At 42.4% G+C, this 13,727-nt stretch overlaps 1 long non-coding RNA gene across 1 annotated transcript in view; it reads right to left on the minus strand.

The window, feature by feature from the left end:
* The window catches only part of LOC103794318 (uncharacterized), a 190,718-nt gene that overhangs the window by 157,412 nt on the left and 19,579 nt on the right, over positions 1 to 13,727 (minus strand). The window lies entirely within an intron of this gene.

A 13,727-nucleotide genomic window follows, 5' to 3' on the forward strand; every position in this document is an offset into this window, starting at 1 on the left:
ACATAAAGCAATGATCACTTAACCACTTTGTGCCCCAGGTTCTGAAACCACAAAAAAGCAGTAACCCTTGTGTCATCCCCTAAGTTACTAGGATTCAGTGAGTTACTACATGCAAAGTTCTTAGGACAGTGCCTAGATCCTACTAGGAACTCCCTAAAAGGTACTACCTGAATTAAACATTTGCCTTTATCACAATGTGGGAGTTGGAGGCATGGCTTGCTGAGTGCGGAGCTGGGTGGGACAGTCAGCTTCCATGTTGAACCCTAATGATCAGCAATCTCACTTCTGAGATTAGGTCATTACAGACTGTGGCTTCCAGCTTGGGATCTCTTTTTCATTTTGGGGGATGCCAATCACTTTGGGGGAAGCCAACTGCCAAGTTGTCAGCCACCCTATGGAGAGGCTCACATGGTGAGGAACTTAAGGAAGACTCCAGCCAACAGCCAATGAGGAACTGAGGTCTAGCAATCACCAAGTGAGTGAGCTGAGAAACAAATTTTCCAATTCCAGTACAGCCTTGAGATGACTGCCACCTGGGCTAACAGCTTGACAACAGTCTCATGAGAGGCCCTGAGCCAGAATCACCCAGCTAAACCTCTCCCAGACTCCTGACCCATAGAATGTGTGTATGATAATAAATCCTTCATTTTTTTTTTTTTTTGAGATGGAGTCTTGCTCTGTTGCCCAGGCTAGAGTGCAATGGTGTGATCTCTGCTCACTGCAACTTCCACCTCCCAGGTTCAAGTGATTCTCCTGCCTCAGCCTCCTGAGTAGCTGGGATTATAGGTGTCCGCCACCGCACCTGTCTAATTTTTGTATTTTTAGTAGAGACGGGGTTTCACCATCTTGGCCAGGCTTGTCTTGAACTCCTGACCTCATTATCCACCCACCTTGGCCTCCCAAAGTGCTGGGATTATAGGCATGAGCCTATATAATACAGGCTTATTTTCTTATGTTTAGATATGTCTAGATACACAAATATAACTGCCTGCAGCATTCAGTACAGTAACATGCGGTACAGATTTATAACCTAGGAGCAATAGGTTATACTATATAGCCAGATACGTAGTAGGCTTTACCATCCACCGTGCATCTTTGTGTAAGTGCACCCTACAATTGCACAATGACAGAGTTGCATAACGATGCATTTTTCAGACTGTATCTCAGTCAATAAATGATGTATGACTGTACCATATCATCCAGCAATTCTAGTTCTGAGTATACACCCAGAAGAATTCAAAGCAGGGACTCAAACAATATTTGTACACCTATGTTTATAGCATTATTCATAATAGAAGCAACTCAAGTGACAGTCAACAGATGAACAAAATGTGGTTTATACATATACATGAAATGTATGTGGCATGTACATATAATAAAGCCTTGATAAGGAACAACATTCTTTTTTTTTTATTTTTTGGAAATAGAGTTTCACTCTGTCACCCCGGCTGGAGTGTAGTGGTGTGATCTTGGCTCACTGCAATTTCCACCTCTCGAGTTCAAGCGATTCTCCTGCCTCAGCCTCCCGAGTAGCTGGGATTCCAGGCACACACCACCATGTCTGGCTAATTTTTGTATATTTAGTAGAGACGAGGTTTTACCATGTTGGCCAGGCTGGTATTTAACTCCTGACCTCAGGTAATATGCCTGCCTCGGCCTCCCAAAGCCCAGGGATTACAGGCATGAGCCACCGCCCCTGGCCAGGAAGAAAATTCTAATACATGCTACAACATGGATGAATCTTGAAGACACTATGCTAAGTTAAATAAGCCGGTTGCAAAAGGACAAATATTGTTTGATTCTACTTATATGAGGTTCCTAGAGTAGACAAATTCATAGACAGAAAGAATGATAGTTGCCAGAGGCTGGAGGGAGGGAGAAACGGGAGTTATTATTTGATGGGTAAGGTTTCAGTTTGGGAAAATGAAAAAGTTCTGGAGATGGAGTGGTGGTGATTGTTGAAAGACAATGTGAATGCACTTAATACACTCAACGGCATGCTAAGTAGTTAAAATGGTAAATTTAATGTTATGTGTATTTTACCACAGTGAAAAATAGTGAAAGCTAATGTTCACTGAGTGCTTACAATGTACTAGAAACAGTATGCTAAGAGATGGAGACACATTATCTCACTGAATCTTCACAGCAACACTTTTTGTTTTTTTAAAGACAGTTTCACCATGTTGGCCAGGCTGGTCTTGAACTCCTGACCTCAGTTGATCCTCCCACCTTGGCCTCCCAAAGTGCTGAGATTATAGGCGTGAGCCACCACGCCCAGCTCAGCAACACCTTTGAGATCAATACCACTTACAGCTCAGCAGAGCTCTTAGGACTTGTCGCACACTAATGGTGAGGGACAGTGGGGAGAGCACCCTTTCCCCAGTCAGAAGCCTTGTCTGTCACTAACGTTCCTCAGATGCATGTTCTCTAAATCCTTCAAGAATCTTGTCTTTCCAGAGCCTCCTATTATACATCCTGAGATCTGGACTGGACGGGCTGGCTCAGGAGAAGAGGAAAGAAAATAGAGTGACGATGCCTTTTGGGAAAGCAATGGCTTTTGGAGACTTTCCCCCCAAGAAAGTTTCCAGGGCATCTTTGTAGTTGCTGACTTTTGAAAATACATTATTCCTTGCTACTTAACGTGATCATGAAATACGGAATGCTATCAATCAAACACAGTGTGAATGGAGACTGTGTGCAAAAGTCAGGGGTTGATCAGAGAAGCAGAACCATGATGGGTAATGTAGAATAAAGATTTTATTATATGGCTAGACCTTAACTAACCTGGCATAGTACAAAGCCACCAGACTGTGCATCCCTAGCATAGCTGATCAATTTTGAGAATTTCACAAAAAAAAAATTCTTTTTTTTTTTTTGAGATGGAGTTTCGCTCTTGTTGTCCAGGGTGGAGTGAAATGATGGCCTGATCTTAACTTACTGCAACCTCTGTCTCCCGAGTTCAAGAGATTCTCATGTCTCAGTCTCCCGAGTAGCAAGGATTACAGGCATGCACCATCATACCTTGCTTATTTTTGCATCTTTAGTAGACATGGGGTTTCACCATGTTGGTCAGGCTGCTCTTGAACTCCTGACCTCAGGTGATTCACCCGTCTCAGCCTCCCAAAGTGCCATGATTACAGGATTGCGCTACCACTCCCACCCTCACCAAAAAAGTTTTTATTCCATATGCTAAAACCCAAATGGTCTCTCTGGGAAGCCTTTGTTTTGGTCCTTCCCGCTTGAGTATGTACCACACAGCCCTTTCTACACATCTGTAATAGAACCCATATCACTTGAATTCTAGTTATTTGTGTCCACTTTCCCTCTAGACTCTGTAAGCACCTTCAGCCAGAATCTGTTTCATATCTTCACATCTCCAGATCCGAGCACGGGGCCTGTCATATATGAGATCAAACCATGGGAAATTACTTCTATTCTATCATCTTTAATTTTTTTTAAAAAGGCAATTTCATAAATTCCAGGGTAGTAGGAAGTTCTGGGCAAATGTTTGCCAAATAAATGAACACAGAACAATCAAATACCCACAAATTCTGATTAAGCATCAAAGAAAGGAAGCGCTTTAGGTTTTCGTGTGGCCTTGGGCTCCTTACCACATGCCTCCATCATCCTTGCGCTCTTGAACATGGTGGTGCTGTGAGAGACTCCCAACAGGTCAACACAGCTCTTGGACCATTTTCTTCCTTCTGGAGCCTGGCAATATCTCCCCACAGAAGATGAGTGATCTCCAACAGGTCAAATGCATGGTTTTCTATACTGCATTTATGGTTCTGGAGGCCAGCAGTTTCTCCATGCAGCTGATAAGTGGCAGACCCCGAGATGGATGAGATTAGCATCTGGGATGGCAAGTGTCCAGGATGGCTCAGAAGTAGCTGCCAAACTCCACTTGACTCTCAGTCCCAGCATCACAGGGTGGCAACGAGCTGCAGAGGCCACGGATCTCAACCATCTATCACGTGGAACTGAAAACTTGCAGATGCAAAATAGCTTTTTAAAAATCAAGACACAGCCAGGCACGATGGCTCACAGACCTAGTCCCAATACTTTGGGAAGCTAAGGCAGGAGGATCACATAAGCCCAGGAGTTTAAGGCTGCAGTGAGCCATGATCACACTACTGCACTCCAGCCTGGGTGACACAGCAAGACCCTTTCACCAAAAAATAAATAAATAAGAAAAAGATAGCAAGAATGGCTAGAGGTGGCTGGTTACAGACCTTCTACAATGCAGCCTTTGGCTTCACTGTATCTGGCCCACTGTCAGAGGCTAAAATTAAATGTGAGGTTTGTCGGGCTCCATCGTCCAAATGGACCCCAGTGGCCACCATTCACAATTGCAGAGAGGCCTGAATTCGTATATAGAGGAGAGGCTGTTCTGAAACTTTAGAAAGAACTAAGCTCCAAAAAAATTTCATACATGCAGAGATGTTTCTGCCTGGGTCCAGCCCTGCAATTTCCTAAATTTGGAACCTCCTCTCCCTCCTACTTCCTGTTCCTTATCCAGGGTCCCCTGACCTTCCCTGCCCTCTGCCCTCAGTTACCTGATAATCCAACTCTAGGCTTCCATCCTGGGTTCTACCTCTTGGGCCTGCCCTGGGAATGGAGACAGGGAAAATGATTGATTGCCTTATATATGTTACCTCACTTCCACCTCACAAGGAAATGCTCAGAGGTTAGGGTTATTAACCTCCTTTTAAAGACGAAGAAAGGGCAAATCAAAGAAGTTAGGTAATCTGCCTAACACTACAGAGTGGCTAACAGATGAAAAAGGAATCAAAACCCAGGTGTGTCCAACTCCAAAGCCCATGCTCTCAACATGCCACACTGCCTCTCTTCCCCTGCTACCATTCCACCTTCCCTTGAGTCTTGTGTGCACATTCTGTACCCTGATATGCATTCTGATGCCCTCTTCAACCTATACTTCATCCCTTCACCTCCAGCAACATCCTTCCTCCCAGACTCCCACCGACTCCGAATGTCTTCTAAGATAGAAGAGCTGGGCCAGGTGTGGTGGCTCACGCCTGTAATCCCAGCACTTTGGGAGGCTGAGATGGGTGGATCATCTGAGGTCAGGAGTTTGAGATCAGCATGACCAATACGGTGAAACCCCATCTTTACTAAAAATACAAAAATGGGCCAGGGGTGGTGACGGGTGCCTGTAATCCCAGCTACTTGAGAGGCTGACGCAGGAGAATCGCTAGAACCCAGGAGGTGGAGGTTGCAGTGAGCAGAGATCGTGCCATTGCACTCCAGTCTGGGCCACATAGCAAGACTCTGTTTCAAAAAAAAAAAAAAGATAGAAGAGCTGCCCATAGAAGAGCTGCCCACCATTTGTAATCCAGAAATGAAGCAAGGGCATACTTGATCACACTTACTTCTCTGAGTCTCCACTGCTTCAGGAAGGGTCCAAATATCTCATCATGACATAAATGCCACTAACAATGCTGCCCTTACTGGTCCCTCTGGCATCACCTTTCAACTTGTCCTTCCCTCTTCCTTTTTAATGTTTTTTTTTTTTTTAAACCAGATTTCAATTACACTAAATCTCCTTCCTGAACAAGCTTACTATAAGACTACATAACAGACAGGTTGGCCTACAGTATTTAATGTAATAATGTGAAGAACTTTTTATCTTGGCATCTCATGCTAGAATTTCTTTTTGGGAAGAACCACTTTTATTGGAAAAAGTTCATTATAACCCCCATTGCTGCAGAACTTGAGTTCCTAAGGGCCCTACATGTGGATAATTTGTAGGTCTGGAGTTTGGAGTACAAGCAGTTTATTATTGTTGTTTTGTATGCATGTGTGTGTGTGAGTGTGTGTGTTAATGTGTGTTTGAGACAGAGTCTCGCTCTATCACCCAGGCTGGAGTGCAGTGGCATGATCTAGGCTTACTGCAACCTCTGCCTCCCGGGTTCAAGAGATTCTCCTGCCTAGAATCCCAAGTAACTAGAATTACAGGCATTCGCCACCATGCCCGGCTAATTTTTGTGTTTTTAGCAGAGACAGGGTTTCACCATGTTGGCCAGGCTAGTCTCAAACTCCTGACCTCAGATGGTCAGAAAGTCAGGTGGTCGCCCTCCTCAGCCTCAAAAAGTGCTGGGATTACAAGCATGAGCCACCACGCCTGGCCAAGATGTGCATTATTAACCCAAATACATATCAACTGATAAATGGATTAACAAAATCAGAATCTGAATAGATAGCATATTTTGGGATATTATTTGATCATAAAAAGGAATAAGGTATTAATGCATGCTACAATATGGATGAATCTTGAAACCATTAAGCTAAATGAAAGAAGCTAGTCACAAAAAGCTATTTATATGATTCCATTCATATGAAACATCCAGAATAGGCAAATCTAGAGACAGAAAGTAGAGTAATGACTGCCAGGGAACAGGAGTAGGGGAAATAGGGAGTGACTTCTAATAGGTACGGAGCTTCTTTATAGGAGCCATGAAAATTTCTGGAATTAGATAGTGGTGATGACTGCACAGCTTTGTAAATATACTAAAACCACTTAGCTATACGCTTTAAAAGAGCAAGTTTTATGGTATCTAAATTATATTTCAATAAAACTGGTATATTTTAAACATATTTTAAAGATGTTTATTAGGAGTCAGTATCTGTGAAAGAAAGGAGGAGGGGCCAGGTGCAGTGGCTCACACCTGTAATCCCGACACTTTGGGAGGCCAAGGCAGGTGAATTACCTGAGGTCAGGAGTTAGAGACCAGCCTGGCCAACATGATGAAACTCCATCTGTACTAAAATAAAAAGTTAGCTTGGCATGGTGGTGGGTGCCTGCAATCCCAGCTACTCTGGAGGCTGAGGCAGAAGAATTACTTGAACCCAGGAGGTGGAGATTATGGTAACCTGAGATCGTACCACTGCACTCCAGCCTGGGCTGTAGAGTAAGACTTCATCAAGAAAGAAAGAAAAGAAGGAAGGAGAGAAGGAAGGAAGGAAAGGAGGGAGGGAGGGAGAGAGGGAAGGTAGAAGGGAGGGAAGGAGGGAGGTAAGGAAGGAAGGAGGGAGAGCAAGCAAGCAAGCAGGCAGGGGCTCTGGAGCAATTATGCCCATCAGTGTCTCCCAACAGGCTGAAATGGCCCAGGCTTTATGCCTCTACCCTGCTTAGTCACTAGATGAGGGCTGCCCTGGGCAAAGCAGCTCTCTCCTGCTGGAATAGACCCTGAAGCTGCTGGACAGCTGGAGGCTGTCTGCAAACCCACTCCCTGGACATGGGTAGCAAGTCCTTCTTAGAAGGAGGTCTGAGTGGTGTAAATACCATGCATGCCACTAGAAAGGAATGTGACAGTTGTTTCAGAAAGGAAAGAGAAGTTGACAGAAGAAAAAGGAGTGCGATAGAGCCAGAGAGATGGCAGAAACTGCATTATGCAATGGGATCCCACCTCATACATCATCATCTTCACCCAGGTTAGGACGGAGACTACAGAACCTCAACATTTTGTCCAATAGGTAATTCTCTTTTTTTTTTCTTTTTCTGAGACAGAGTCTCGCTCTGTCACCTAGGTTGATGTGATCTTGGCTCACTGCAACCTCCGCCTCCTGGGTTCAAGTGATTCTCCTGTCTCAGCCTTCTAAGTACCTGGGATTACAAGCATGCGCCATCACACCTGACTAATTTTGCTTTTTGTTTTGTTTGTTTGTTTGTTTGTTTGTTTGTTTGGAGACAGTCTCACTCTACCCTCCAGGCTGGAGTGCAGTGGTGCCATCTTGGCTCACTGCAACCTCCGCCTCCCAGGCTTGATTCTCATGTCTCAGCCTCTCAAGTAGCTGGGATTACAGGTGCCTGCCACCAACCTGACTAATTTTTGTATTTTTAGTAGAGACAGGGTTTTGCCATGTTGGCCAGGCTGGTCTCAAACTCCTGACCTCAGGTGATTCACTCGCCTCAGCCTCCCAAAGTGCTAGGATCACAGGCATGCGCCACCGCACCTGGCCAGTAATTCTCTTCTAACACTCTCTCTTTTCCTTCTTAGGCTCCCATTTCTCTCAAAGCCTGAGCTAGCTGCAGCATTCTTTTTTTTAAGTTTTGTGAGGTGGATATGGTAGTGCACATCTATAATCTCAGCTGCTCAGGAGCCTGCAGCAGGAGGATCTCTTGAGCTCAGGAATTCCAGGCCAGCCGGTGTGATCTTATCTCTGAAAATATTTTTTAATTTATAAAATGAAAATAAAGTTTTGTGGGAGAGAGAGCACCTCTTTTTCTTACCTTCACAAACATGTTAAAAGACGTTACAATTAAGGTGTGATTTAAAATGATGATCAACACTATGCGGACAATCTACATGATGAACAAGAGTAGTGAAGGAAAAACAAGAGGCGTGCTACCACAAAAACCAAGTTGGCTTTAGTATCAGGTGTTCCATCTATCAGCTTTTCATAAAAGCACATCTGGAAGCTGCAGGAAAGACTGTATTTCACACACACACACTCTCTCTCTCTCTCTCTCTCTCTCTCTCTCTCTCTCTATCTGCATCTGGTTAAGACAAGAATAATAGAGAAACCAACAGGGAAAATGTAAACCTAGACATCGAACAATAATGCTTTTGCAAAGGTGCTTTCCTATGTCATCCCATTTATTCTTCTCAACAACTCCGCATTATACTAATCTTCATTTTATATTATAGTTGAGCCAAATGACATTTGGTTTAATTGATTGGCTCAAGATTGCTTAGCAACTAAGCAATGGTACCAGGACTTATATCCAGAGCTAGTGACTTTTTCTTTTTAGACCGAGTCTCACTGTTACCCAGACTGGGCGCAATCTTGGTTCACTGCAACCTCTGCCTCCCAAGGTTCAAGTGATCCTTCTGCCTCAGCCTCCCAAGTAGCTGGGATTATAGGCTTGTACCACTAAACCCAGCTAATTTTTGTATTTTTAGTAGAGATAAGGTTTCACCATATTGGCCAGGCTGGTCTCGAACTCCTGACTTTAAGTCCTTCAACTCCTGCCTCAGCCTCCCAAAGTGCTGGGATTACAAGTGTGAACCACTGCGCCCAGCCACTAGTGACTTTAAATGCAATACTCCTTCCAGGACTACACCAAGATATAGCACAACTTTCATTTTCTCTCTACCTTCTGTGGCCAGACAGGTAGCCACAAGATAATATAAATCTCCTCAGCTGTCTAAATGCATTTCCCAAGAAGTAAAAGACATTTAAGGATTAACTTCTTAGAGAGAATATTTCATTGATGAGCATGGCTTTCAGCCAACAAATAGAATAAACAACATTACCTCTAATACACCTCAGAAACGCAAGAACTCATTTGTGTGTGGCCTTGACAATTTTAAACAGGAAAACTCCAGACAGGCAACCAGTAACATTTTTAACTCCAGCTATGACAGGAAGTGAAATTTTAAAGGCAAAACAGTGAGAGAAGTTATTAAATAAGGGTCTTTATAGAACAGAGTAGGATTCAGCCCAGGGGTATGAACAAAAGTCACTACAACAACACTGGGAAATCAAGAGTATTCACGAGCAGTGATGGTGAACGTATCTACAGACCTGGAGCAAAGTGATACCTCTAGCATTGGTATGGATTATATAATTAGCAATAAAGAAGAGACAGATTCCCTGGACAAAAAAAAATGTGTTTGCAATACTGTGACAACCAAGTTAAATGAATTCCTTTACTCTAGGACTTCCCAAGAGGGGAATAGTTTATACCCTGATTTAAGAAATGGTGAGCTACAACAATAAAATTGATCATTTGTAATGGTTGCAGAGAGAAACTGATCACTTGGACAACTAGTTCAGGTATGACAAATAGATGGTGTGTTTGCCTTCATTTCTCCTGCCTGCCTCCTTGGAAGGTATGATTAATCACTCTATTTTTTGTCACTGATTCCAGATATAAACTCATACTCTTTAAAACAGCACTTCAAGAAGCCACTACTGGTTAATCATAAATGCATGAAAACTTTGAAACAAAAAGGTGCGGCATAAACCTGCATAGGATGAAGAAATAGACTAGATGATTCCCAGGGCGCAACAGATGGAGAGTCTAGACAAAAAAGACTTGCTAGCAAACTCCCAGGGGAAGAGTTAAGGGGTAGGGGCCAGATCCCATTTATCATTGTATCCTTGACACCTAGCACAGTGGTTAACACTGAAATCATATGGTAGTGATGCTTTGACATGATTTATATTTCATATATATATATATATATATACACACATATATATTCGCTGTGAGGAAAACTGTATATAATTATTCCCTATCATGTATTCTTTTTTTTTTTTTTTTTTGAGACGTTGTTTTGCTCTGTCGCCCAGGCTGCCTCCGCCTCTCAGGTTCAAGTGATTCTTGTGCCTCAGCCTCCCGAGTAGCTGGGATTCAAGCCTGCGCCACCATGCCAGGCTAATTTTTGTATTTTTTGTAAAGATGGGGTTTCACTATGCTGGCCAGGCTGGCCTTGAACTCCCGACTTTGTGATCCACCTGCCTTGGCCTCCCATAGGGCTGGGATTACAAGGCATGAGCCACCACGCCTGGCCTTTCTTTCTCAGTTATTTTTTTCTGCTATCTTTATAAGGACCTTAATGAAGAACTTCATTCAGTATCATTTAAATAAGTACCAGGAACACAGAGAGTGTAATATCAGTGAAACTTGATTCGAATCTTGACTTTACATTTATTTGCTCTACAGTCTTGAGAAAATTACTTGACCTCTAGAAGCATCAGTATCTTCATCTGTAAAAGGAGGATACTATCATCTACCTTGTCGGATTGTGCTATGTATGGTCTGAATGTTTGTGTCCTCCTAGAATTGATGTTAAAACAATCCCTAATGTAGTAGTGTTAAGAGGTGAGAGGCCTTTAGGAGGTAAATAAGTCATGTGGGTGGAGCTCTCATGAACCGATTGGTGCCCTTATTTTAAAAAGCCAGAGTGAGCTCGTTTGCATTTTCTGCCATGTGAGAACACAAAGAAGGTGCTACCTATGAAAAACAGACCCTCACCAGACAGTGAATCTGCTGGTGCCCAGTTTTTGGACTTCTCAGCTGCCAGATATGTGAGTAATAAATTTCTGTTGTTTATAAATTACCCAGTCTAAGCTATTTTGTTATAGCAACCTAAACAGACTAAGACAGGTTATTATAAAGATTAGAGATTTAGTATGCAAAGTACCTGATACAGTTCCTGGTTCTTTTTCTATTTATTCCTCTCTTTGTTTCCAAAAGGATTTAAAATAGCTTAAAAAGTTACCTACAATTAAGTAAATACATTTAAAATAAACATGTAAAAATTTTTATAGCAAAAAGGAAACAAAAATATTTTAAAATATAGTAAACAAAGAGTGAGTTACAGCATCTCACATATAGTAAACATACAATTAAATATTAGTTGTTGGTAGTAATAGTTTGCACTAATAACATTAGTCATCATTGTTGCTGTCATCATTTCTGCCTAGAGAATTCCATTCATCTTTCAAATTCCATTCATCTTTCAAATTCCCTTCTGGGGTCCTGCCCTATCAGATAGCAAACACAACATAAAATCTCAAAAATTAAAACTGTGGCATAGTTACATGACTAGATAGACCAATAGAACAGAATAGAATGTCCATAAGAGATTTCAGTATATGATAAAGTTGCATCATGTATATGCATAAAGTACATGATAAAGTTTAGTCTATTATAAAGCTGCAAGATTTTGAAGACCTCACATACAGATGTAGACATTAAGCCACAAAGGTGTTCAATAACTTGCCAAGTTTATGCAGCTAGTTAGTTACAGAACGGGGATTTGGATATAGGCATTCTAATCCAGAGTCCATTTTATTAACCACTAAATGATAAAAAGTTTTTTTAAAAAGCAAACTTTACATCAGTAAGTATAATATGCTACCTTTGGAGAGGAAGAAAGACACTTAGTTATGTTTGCTCATGTATGCACACAGAAATTCGGAGGGACACACAAGAAACTAACAGCAGTAGTTACCTTTAGAGAATGTGGAGATGGACAAAAGGGTAATGGGGATATACATGTATGTGTGCATATATATGTGTGTGTACATGTGTATATATGCATCTGTGTGTATAAATATGTGTGTATATGTATGTGTATGTTTATAATTTTTACATATTTGAACTATATGATTTGTGACCAGATTCAAAATTAAGATAAACACAAAAACAGAAAGAAAATGCTTGTCCTGAGCAAGTCTTTTCTGACTACCCCCAGCAGAGTAAGCTCACCCCTTTTCTTTTTTTCTTTTCGGCAGTAGTGGGGACACAGTCTCACTCTGTTGCCCAGGCTGGAGTGCAATGGCATGATCTCGGCTCACTGCAACCTCTGCCTCTTGGGTTCAAGTGATTCTTATGCCTCAGCCTCCCAAGTAGCTGGGATTACAGACATGCGCCACTATGGCCAGCTAATTTTTTATTTGTGTTAGAGATGTGATTTTGCCCTGTTGGCCAGTCTGGTCCCAAACTCCCGGCCTCAAGTGATCCACCCGCCTCAGCCTTTCAAAGTGTTGGGATTACAGGCATGAGCCACTGTGTCTGGCCTCTATCATCCTTCAACTTGGTCTCTCTGAATAGTGGAATTACTGGTTATTATTTTTTCTTTTTTATACTTTTCTGTATTTTCAGATTTTTGTTTTTAGACAGTCTCACTCTGTTGCCAGGCTGGAGTGCAGTGGCACGATCTCAGCTCACTGCAACCTCTGCCTCCTAGGTTCAAGCGATTATCCTGCCTCAGCCTCCTGGGTAGTTGAGACTACAGGCACATGCCACCATGCCCAGCTAATTTTTGTATTTTTTTAGTAGAGATGGGGTTTCACCATGTTGGCCAGGATGGTCTCCATCTCTTGACCTCGTGATCCACCCACCTCAGCCTCCCAAAGTGCTGGGATTACAAGCATGAACCACTGTGCCCGGCCTATTTTCAAAATTTTTTTAATGAGCATCTACTGCCTTTATAGTAAGGAAAATCAATAAGGCTATTTATTATCAATATGGACTCATAGATTTTTATTTTATAAAATGGATTATCACATTATGCATTTATAATAAATGTATTTGAAATTTTATAGGTGACAGAAGAGTATTTCTACCCCACAAAGCATAACAAAATAATACATAAAAATAAGCAGTTTGGATTGTCCAAACGGTAGCCATTAGGAAGAAAATGTGCTTTACATTAAGGCTGCTTCTCCCTAAGAGGCAAGCCAATTAAATGAAACAAGTAGAATCCTGGATAAATATAGAAAATGTTTGCAGAAGGAAATTTTATTTCATTGCCTCAGTCCTAAATGGCATTTGCAAATACTGCAAAGTAATGAAGGAGGTCACTAAGAAGGAACTAGAAACGCCTTCCAATGTTGTGGAAGAAAATGTGACATCTTAATTATATTCTGCCACCTAGTGACAAAGGAAGATTAACGTATTTGCTTAGCTCGGCTCCAACAGCAGAGAGGGCTGCCCTCCACCACCCGAACACCAGAGCCATGGCCTGACTGCCAGGACAAGCCTGATCCTACAAGCACTTGGTGCACGGCATCCTCTGTCTGCTTCTGCTCACAACTCTGGGAGACACTGCAAATACGGTCAAAAGCCATGGAGCTGTTCAGTCTGTGGCTGACAGACTTCCCAAGGAGCCAGGCCTACCCTCCGCCACTCAGCATAGTACACTAGGACCTTTGCTGTCTCTTGCCTGTTGCTAAGGACTTCCAGGGAG

Source organism: Callithrix jacchus, chromosome 1 (assembly GCF_049354715.1).
Source record: "Callithrix jacchus isolate 240 chromosome 1, calJac240_pri, whole genome shotgun sequence".
Lineage (NCBI taxonomy): Eukaryota > Metazoa > Chordata > Mammalia > Primates > Cebidae > Callithrix > Callithrix jacchus.